Consider the following 9,825-nt stretch of genomic DNA (forward strand, 5'->3'; position numbering starts at 1 on the left):
GAGACAGGCTGAGGCCTGATGATGAAAAGCTTATCTCTCCCATCTGTAATTTAAATGATGTGGGCAATTGGTCATAACAATGATAATTTTAATAAATCATATCTCTTTATTCTTTGCAAAGCACTTTCACATCTCTTCTGTCATTTGACTCTTAATACAATCTATGAGGTAAGAAGGGCAGGGAAGACTCCCCCTATTTACAGATGAGGACCTGAGTCTCAGAGAGGTTGTGTGAGTTGTCTGAGTTGTTCATGATCATGTGACAATGGAAGGATGACAGAGAATGGACACAGACCTGACGCAGCCCCCTGAACTCTATCTCAGCCAGCCTTCTGTCTTTACAAAGAATGACAAAACTAGCTGGGAAAAGAGAGGGAAGGGTAATAGAAGGGGTGCAGAAAAGATTTAAAGGGATCTAGGAAGCAAGGGCTGGCAGAATTAAAAAATGATAAACAAGGTCTTCTCCATGTAAAGGCTCAGAAATATGCAAGATCTAACCTAAAAAGTGGAAAGGAGGGAGGATTATCTCACTTAGCTTAGGCAAAACCTTTACCATTTCGGCATCTCCATATGCACACAAGAGACCGATAAAGGTCTAATTAGCCTCTAGAAAAACTGTGTGATTCTCCTTCTTAGGTTTTTCATTTAGTTTCTTAAAGGGTGTTTGGGGAGGAGAGAGGGTGTAGACATTTCCCTAAACCAGTGTTCTCACTTTGGAGAGATTGCCTTCAGAACGAATGTCTGGAAACATTTTAATGGTCATAACTTGGACTTGGAGGAGGGAGGTATGAGCATCTAATGGGTAGAGACCAGTGATGTTTCCGAACACTCCCACAATGCATAGGAACAACAGTAGGAATCATCTGGCCCAAAATGTCAATAGTGCCAAGTCTGAGAACCCCTGACTTGAACTGATAAAACCACAATTGTGATTGGAAGACCCCACAGGAGTTCTACTTCTGGCTGAGTCCATGCCCTGACTATCATAGGCAGCCTCTCCAGAGAAGGGGAAAGGGAAGGACACTGAGTACAAGGGCCTTTCCCCAGCTCCAGAGGACATGTGCCCCTACAGAATCAGATGTGTCAGAGACTCTGGCCCCCCAATCCAATTTGTGCTGGGACTGGATGCTCCCAGAGAATGTCCAGGAGAATACAGAGCCCACTGGATAGGTCTGAAGCCCCTGTGGTGAGAGCACTGAGCTTTCAGGTGAGCCCTGGTTTGGGAGTCAGAAGGGCCATATCCTCCCTCTGTCCCCGGTGACCTGCTGGTTGGGGGAGTGGATTAAAGGGCACCAGTTGTGGATGCAGTTGGGGCTGCCTGTCTCTTGCTAACTCTGGCCTCAGATAACTCTCTACCCATTCTATTTTCTTTTCTGTGTAGGCTGAAAATAGTAACAGCTTGACAATTTTGAAGGGAACATGAAATATAGTAATTCACATAAAGTTCATGATACTAATTTATGGTAACTGTTATTCCCGTGACCTTTCCACCCTCTGCCTTCACTGAACCTCAGGTTCCTTAATGATGAAGCCAAGTTGTTGAGCTAATTCCTTTCCAAAATCCTTTTCCAGTCTAAAAAATCTGGACTGTTAAGAGGTTCTTCCTGAAATTTCAGACTTGTGGACTGCTGATACTTGGCATTGTAATTCAAAGAACCAGGGCTCTCTATCTCCTTGGGCAATAGATTTTCCCATCAGCCTTGAAATTTTGCTCTACTCCATTTCACACACTCTGATGCCAGCCTTCACACCTAGTTCAGGCATGATCTGACCTCAGCACCCTGGCCTACCTCCCTTCTGGTGGAAGGACACACTACTTGTCTCTGTTCTACCACACTGGAGACGGCCAGCTGAGTACCTAACATATTTCTAAAAGGAAGACATTATATAACAGGAAAGAAGTGGGTGATTTATTATATGAGAGTAATTTTAGTGGAACGAAGTTTTCACTTTGATATTTAACACATATTTTTATTATAGAAAATGCACATATGTAAAAAGTAAATAAAAGTGTCTATAATTCTACCATCTAGAGGTCACTAGCTATAATATTTAGGCATAATTCATTTCAACTGATAGATAGACCATGCTGTACAGTACTACAATCTGCATTTTCCCTTAGTAATATATCATGAACATTTTCTATGTCAAATCATTTGACTCTGCTATCACCTCATAAATGGCTGCATAGTGGCCCTTTCTGGAATGTGAAATAATTAGTTTTTCTAGTCCATATTATTGATGGCATTTGATTTCTAAGTTTAGCTACATCAAGTATATGGGGAAAATATACCCTTGCACTTAATATATTTGTGTATTTGTTCAGTAATCTGTTAAGGATATATTCCCATGTAAATGGAAACTCTATGTGAAAAGAAGGGAGAATTAAGGAACTTGTCTATCCTTTTATCCCTAGTATCTAACTATAGTATCTATCATGTAATACAGTCTAATATCTATTTGTTGATTAAGTGAAATTTTCTAGAAATGGAATTATTGAGTCAGAAGGTATGCATATTTTATTTTAACACACATTTTCAAGTTGTATATAGAAAAAAATATACACATATATAACCCTATCAACAATATCTGGAGGTGTCTGTTTCTACCTTGCACTTGCTAATATGGAACATCACTAATATTTCAACTTTTGCCAAATAGTCATACACTCATCTCTTAGATCCCTTGTGCTGTGAAACTTCTTTGTTTATATTATTTGTCCTTCACATATATTTGTATCTGCCTGTATTCTTTACTCATTACTGTATTATTTTATCTTTTGCAAATTGATTTGTAAGTACTTTTTATATATTAAGGATATTACCACTCAGTTTGTCACTCATGTTAAAGATTTTACTGAGTGCTATTTGTCTTTTAACTTTATTATTTTATTTCATATTTACATACACACATTGTTTGAACTAAAATATTTACATCTATTCCTTTATGATTAGGAAGAGAGTCACCCAAAATCAAATGCCTTCAGGAGCCAAGCAGGTAACAGATATGTGTAAAAGGCCTGTATGTAAGACCATCTAGTACTTTATTACTGAGACAATCAGAAATGGTCTGTCTTTGAGGTTCTTTTCTTTATGTTCCTCCTTCCTTCATTCCTTCCTTCCTTTTCTCCCTCCCTCCCACCTTCCCTCCAACCTCTTTCCTTCCTTTTTTCCTTCCCTTCTGTCTTCTTTGATATCCTCCCCTGGCCTAGATGAATGCATCTGTTGACAGTATTGAGTAGGTATCATCAGCTTGTGATGTCTGCCTTCATGAGTTCTTAGATGTCTATATATCTCTCTACATCTTCGTGATATGGTTTTTAATATTTGCTTCTTTAGATTTATATTTTAAATCCATCTGGAATCCATTTTAACTGAAGGTACAATGGGTGGATTTGAATTTGTTTTCTAGCTGATTCCATTTGTCTCACAATTTTTCAAGTTGTCCCTCTTTCCCTAAGAATTCTGAAAGACTGGTGTAATCATACACCAATTTCTTATATACATAAAAGTCTCTTTCTGTATATTCTGTTCTTTCCTTTCAATTTACCTCTCTATCTCTCTATTCTATTTTCTTTATCCACTACCTCTATATTCTATTTTCTTTATATCTGTAGCAGATCTCTAGTAGAACAATCCCCTAAGTCATCCTATGCAACTCTCCACACCATTATATTCTTTCCCAGATGTTTATTAAATATTATTGGGCTCTTATTTATCTAAATAAATAATTTGGCAAGTAGAAATTTTGATTGGAATAGGATTAAATTTATTCTTTGAAAGAACTCTATAATAGTTTTACTATCTAATAACTTTATAAATAAATAGTTGTTTTCTTCTGTACACTTGAGTGCAATTATGGTTGTCTTCATCAAATTCAAAATTTTTCATCTTTCTTGTTCATGAATAATTATATATTTTAAAATTCTATTGCTATGGGGTACCTTGGTGGCTCAATTTGTTGTACACCCAACTCTTGGTTTCAGCTCAGTTCATGATCTCATGGGCCATAGAACTGAGCCCCTCATCAGTCTCCACACTCAGCAGGGAGTCTGCTTGAGATTCTCTCTCTCCCTCTGCCCCTCCCCCTGCTCTCTCTCTTTCTCTAAAAATAAGTAAGTATGTTGGCTAATTGAATTTAAATAAAAATAAGAATAAAGATAAATGCATTTTTAAAAAGATGAAGTTTTATTGCTATTTTGAATGATATAGAGAAATATATATATATATATATATATATATATAACAAATGAATTACAAGAATTAAGGTATAGATACACACACATGATTTTATTGTATTTTGTGCTAATCTTCCCAAAATATTGAATATTAATATTGATGCAAGGCATCTAATAACTTTCTTTGACTTGATTTTAGTGGTACTTGCTTGTAATACTCATAAAGGCTTATTGCATGGTAAAGCCTATTTGGAAGCCTATCTGCCTGAGTTCAAAGGACAGTGCTATTATAATCATGATTAGTAGACATGATATTTACTGTTAGATTCTGACACATGCTTTATCATCCTACAGAAGTATTATTCTCTTTCATTATTAATATACTAAATTTTAAAAATCAAGAATAAATATTTAATTTTATTAATAGACTTATAGCAACCTATCAGTTAATTCAAACCTTTTTTTTTCCTTTTCTTTCTTATTGCAATAAATGTTGATTAATAATTTCTTAATGTTGAACAATCCTTGAGTCAGGGAAAAACCCTTCTGGGACATATTATATTATACCTTTAACACATCAATAGGTTCAATTTATTCTTATCTTTTGTGAGTATTGTGCTATTCAAATATTTTACTTCTTTATGATTAAATTTTCTTAATTATATTTTCCTAGAAAAGTATTCATTGTGTTGAGCTACTCAAATTTTTTAGCTTAAAATTTAACTATATATCTCTTATAATTTATAAATTTCCTGTCCATATATATTATTTACCACTTTTAAATTTCTGATGCTATGTTTCCTATACTGAATAAACTTTGAAAATAATGAATTTATTTATAACAAAACCTAGAAGACTCTCCTTAAGATTCACTCACTTATTCTGAAACTTGTTCAGATCAGCCCTTTGAAAAGATTTAATGAAGGGCTTATTTATAAGATTTTAGAAATTGTAAGATTTTAAAAATTAATAGACATCTAGAAACTCTTAGTTCAGAACTTCAAAATTAAAACTAGCCATTTATTGAATACCTAGTACATGCCAGATATCTAAAATGCATTCACTTACTTAATCATAATCATAATCATAATCATAATGTATTTTTATTCTAATTAAACAGGTGAGAAAACCAAATCTCTGGACAGTCAGGTGTCTTGCTAAATTGACAGTAACTGGCCAGCAAAAGCAGCATTTGAACCCAGATCTTTTCCTAACATTATGTTCCTTAAATAGTAAGCTTTGTTGTTAAGATAAGCAATGAATTGTGCTCTGATTCAATGACCAAGGTTAACCTTGCAGTTGCTAAAACAATACATGAGGCAATCATTTCACTTCAGACAAACCTTGTGACCCACAATGTTATCTGGCTTGTTGGTTAAAAGATAAGTCTTATGTACAGCTGCCTATTTTCCAAGAGTGAGGCTGCAGTCAACTCCACCTGATGCTCAAATAGCACCAGTTGCTCTTCTTGTCATTAAACCCTTGTGGGTCTCACTATCACCAAGTTTTATCAATTCAGGAGAGTATGGCCCTGGATGATGGAGAGTTTCAGCTAATGAAGCATTGGCTGAAAGAGAGCTGATTATACTCTGTAGACATGAAAAGCCTACAGACAGAGAAAATTGTTAGTCTTAGAGTTGGTGGGAGTGCAAGAACAGTTTGGTCAAACTGATCAAAATTATAAATATTCAAACACTTTGACCTATGGAATTCCTCTTTCAAGAATTTACCTTATGGGTAACCCACAGAGACATGAAATCATACAGGTATTAGCTTTGTTTTTAAAAACAAATATTAGGAACAATTAAAATGTTCATCAGTAAGACCAGGTTAAATAAAACATGATAAATGTCCATACTCTCTTATCCAGAACACTTATGGCCAGTTTTGATTCAGAAGGCATATTCATTTTTTGGGGACACATAGGTGACTTAGTTAGTTAAGCATCTGACTTTTGATCTCAGCTCAGGTCTTAATCTCAGAATTGTGAGTTTGAGCCCCATGGTGGGTTCCAGTCTTAAAAAAAAAAAAAGAAAGAAAGAAAGAGAAAAAAAATATAGATTCTCCTTTTTTATTTTAATAAAGTTACACAAGACAAGTATGATATATACTCCCATTTCCAGCAGACTCTGAGGAGCACCCACCAATAAAATATGTTCATACTTCTGAAGCATACCCGATATAACTAAGTGAGATTACCAAACTGATAAGTATTCTCATATCAGCTCAAGTAAGTTTTGCTGCTAGATAGTTTGGGTATCAAAATTTGGGGTAAAATTAAGTTTTGGAGGGTTTGGGATTTGACAATTAAATGTAAGTATTCTGGATTTATGCTGTGGAATACTGTGAAAACAGCTAAAGAGAAGTGGGGCAATTCTACTACTGATATCCATATCAGTAATGTTTTTCCAAAATACACTGTAAAGTGAAAAAGTTAATATGTCACGTTTTTTGTGTACACACACACACACACACACACACACTCAAAACCTTATATAGTTACGCAGGCATGAACAACCGAGATTATCTCTGAAAGATCCCATGCTACTGTTTTCCCATACAGTTTGGTGTCACCCATGCCGATGTCCGCATATTGCTTTTATTCGTTTTCAGTCTTATATATTGCTTACATGTTTCTCAAAGAACAGTATTTGGAACTTCCACTTCTGAGAGGATATACTAGATGTAAATTTTGCTCTTCCTCCTGCTCAGTACAATCAACAATAAAATACTTGTGTGTAAATCTAGCAAAATGTGTGCAGGAATGGTATGTGGGAAACTAAAAAAATGCTGATGAAAGATTCAAAGAGGTTTTAAATAAATAGAGAGGCAAAGTGTACAATGGATTAAAAGAGAAATAGTAAAGATTTCAGTTGTCCCAAACTGGTGGACAAGTTTAACATAATTTTTATCAAAATACCAACAAGCTGTGGTCCATATACACTGTGGAGTATTATGCCTCCATCAGAAAGGACGAATACCCAACTTTTGTAGCAACATGGACGGGACTGGAAGAGATTATGCTGAGTGAAATAAGTCAAGCAGAGAGAGTCAATTATCATCTGGTTTCACTTATTTGTGGAGCATAACAAATAGCACGGAGGACATGGGGAGATAGAGAGGAGAAGGGAGTTGGGGGAAATTGGAAGGGGAGGTGAACCATGAACAATCTGAGGGTTTTGAAGGGGCGGGGGTGGGAGGTTGGGGTACCAGGTGGTGGGTATTATAGAAGGCACGGATTGCATGGAGCACTGGGTGTGGTACAAAAACAATGAATAATGTTATGCTGAAAATAAATAAAATAATAAAAAAATACCAACAAGCTTTTGATATAGATATTGAAAAAAACTATTCTTCCACTTATATAGAATGGCAAAGTAACTAGAATTGGTACAATTTTAAGGAAAAAAAAATAGGCAGGATGAATTATTCTATTCAATTTCAAACCTTATTATATAGCTACAGTAATCAACATTGCATGGTATCTGTGGAGAGATAGACACATAGATCGATAGAACAAAACAGAAAACCTAGAAATAGCTGCAAACAAGTACAGTCAACAAATCTTTAACACTCAATCTGTATAAGAGAGTAGTAATATCCTTAATATATAAGTAGTACTTACAAAATGCAATATGCAAAAGAAACTCAGTGATGGAGAGATAACCTCTTTAACAGAAGAACAGTTGAGCATTCACAGGAGAAACAAAACAGAATGAAACAAAAACAAAGAAAAAAAACTTTGACCTAAATCTCATCTTTCTTTTGCATAAATCAACTCAACAGGGACCGTAGAATGTAAATGAGGAATGAAAATATAAAACTATAAAAGGTTTAGAAAATAGTATTGGGAAAATCTTGGACATAGGGTTTGAGGAAGTATTCTTAGACATGACACCAAAAAACGATTCCATTTAAAAAAAACTGATAAATTAGAAATGTTTGCTCTGTGAAATCTTGTTAAGAGAATAAAAAGACAAACTACAGATTGGAGAAAATATTTGCAAACTACATACATATAAGTCCTTAGTCAGGACTTATATGTAGATTATATAAATAGCTCTCAAAACTCAGCAGTAATAAAACTATCCAATTAGAAAATGGACAAAAGACATATCTTCACCAAAGAATATTTACAATGTAATTAAGCACATAAGGATGTTCAACATCACTAGTCATTAGGGAAATGTAAATTAAGACCATAATGAGATACCACAACACACCTATTAGAACAACTACAATTAAAAAAACAATAATTATGGCAATAGCAAGTACTGATGAGCATGCAGAAAATGTAGACCTTTTATAAGTTTCTGGTGTGAATATGAAATGTCACAGCCACTCCTGAAAACACTTTACAGTTTCTAAAAAACCTAAATATTTGCACACCAACCTTATGATCTAGCAGTTGTGTTTCTGGGCATTTATCTTAGAAAAATGAAAAAAAAAATTTTTCAGATCAAAAACACATGTATGATAGTTTATAGCACCTTTATTTATAATAGCCCCAAACTGGAAAGAGCAGAATTTTCTTTAATAGCTGAGTGGTTGAATGTTGTACATCTATAACATGTGCTATGGACCAAACTCAGTGATGGAGAGATAACCTCTTTAACAGAAGAACAGTTGAGCATTCACAGGAGAAACAAAACAGAATGAAACAAACACTCACATCCATCCTAAAATTCATATGTTTAAATCCTAATACCTGTGGTAATGGTACTTGGATATGGGGCCTTTGGGAAGCAATTAGGCAATGAGGGCAGAGTTCTTATGATAAGATTAATACCCTTTTAAGAAGAGAGCAGAGGCAAGCCATAAGAGACTCTTAACTCTAGGAAACCAGCAGGGTTGCTGGAGAGGGGGTGGAAGGGGTCTTGTGGTAACTAGGTGATGGACATTAAGGAGGACACTTGATGTAATGAGCATTGGGTGTTGTATGCAACCAATGAATCGCTCAACTCTACTTCTGAAACTAATAATATACTATATGTTAATTAATTGATTAAAAAAGAGAAAGGGAAAGAAAAAGAAGAGACCAGAACCTTGTTTCCTCTCTTTGTCATGTGAGGATTCAGGAGGAAGACATCCATCTGCGAGCCACAAAGAGATTTCTAACCAGACACCAAATAGGCCAACATACTGCTTTTGGACTTTACAGCCTCTGCAACTGTGAGAAATAAATTTCTGTTATTTAAGCCATACAGTCTATAGTATTCTTTCCATTACAGCAGACTGATCATATTAAGACACCATGGAATGCTACTCAGTTTTAAAAATTAAAGAACTACTGATACATGAAACAGCCTGGATGGACGTCAAGGTCATTATGCTGAGTAAGGAAAAAAAAAAAAGCCAGTAGCAAAGGTCACATCATGTATTTCTTTTCTATAATCTTCTTGAAATAACGTAACATAGCAATGGAAAGCAAATTAGGAGTTGCCACTAGTGGCTTAGGGATCTTAGAGGAAGGGAGAGGATGGATGTAATTTAATAGGAGAAGCATGATGGAGATCTTTGTGATGGTTGAATAATTCTCTGTCTTGTTTCTGTGGTAGTTATAAAAACCTATACATGTGATAAAATGATGTAAAACTACATGCACATGTAAAATTATTGTTTTGATATTGTGCTACAATTATATATAA

The 9,825-nt window shown here is 35.0% G+C and overlaps 1 long non-coding RNA gene across 1 annotated transcript in view; it reads left to right on the forward strand.

The window, feature by feature from the left end:
- Positions 1–9,359, forward strand: part of LOC101680943 — a 32,618-nt gene extending 23,259 nt beyond the window's left edge. The window contains exon 5 of the long non-coding RNA XR_006605836.1: positions 9,256–9,359. This is a non-coding gene — a long non-coding RNA (uncharacterized LOC101680943). The remainder of the gene's footprint in view (positions 1–9,255) is intronic.
- Positions 9,360–9,825: the final 466 nt, after the last annotated feature.

The sequence above is a fragment of the Mustela putorius genome, unplaced genomic scaffold (genome assembly GCF_011764305.1).
Source record: "Mustela putorius furo isolate JIRA1106 unplaced genomic scaffold, ASM1176430v1.1 tig00000083_pilon_pilon_pilon, whole genome shotgun sequence".
Lineage (NCBI taxonomy): Eukaryota > Metazoa > Chordata > Mammalia > Carnivora > Mustelidae > Mustela > Mustela putorius.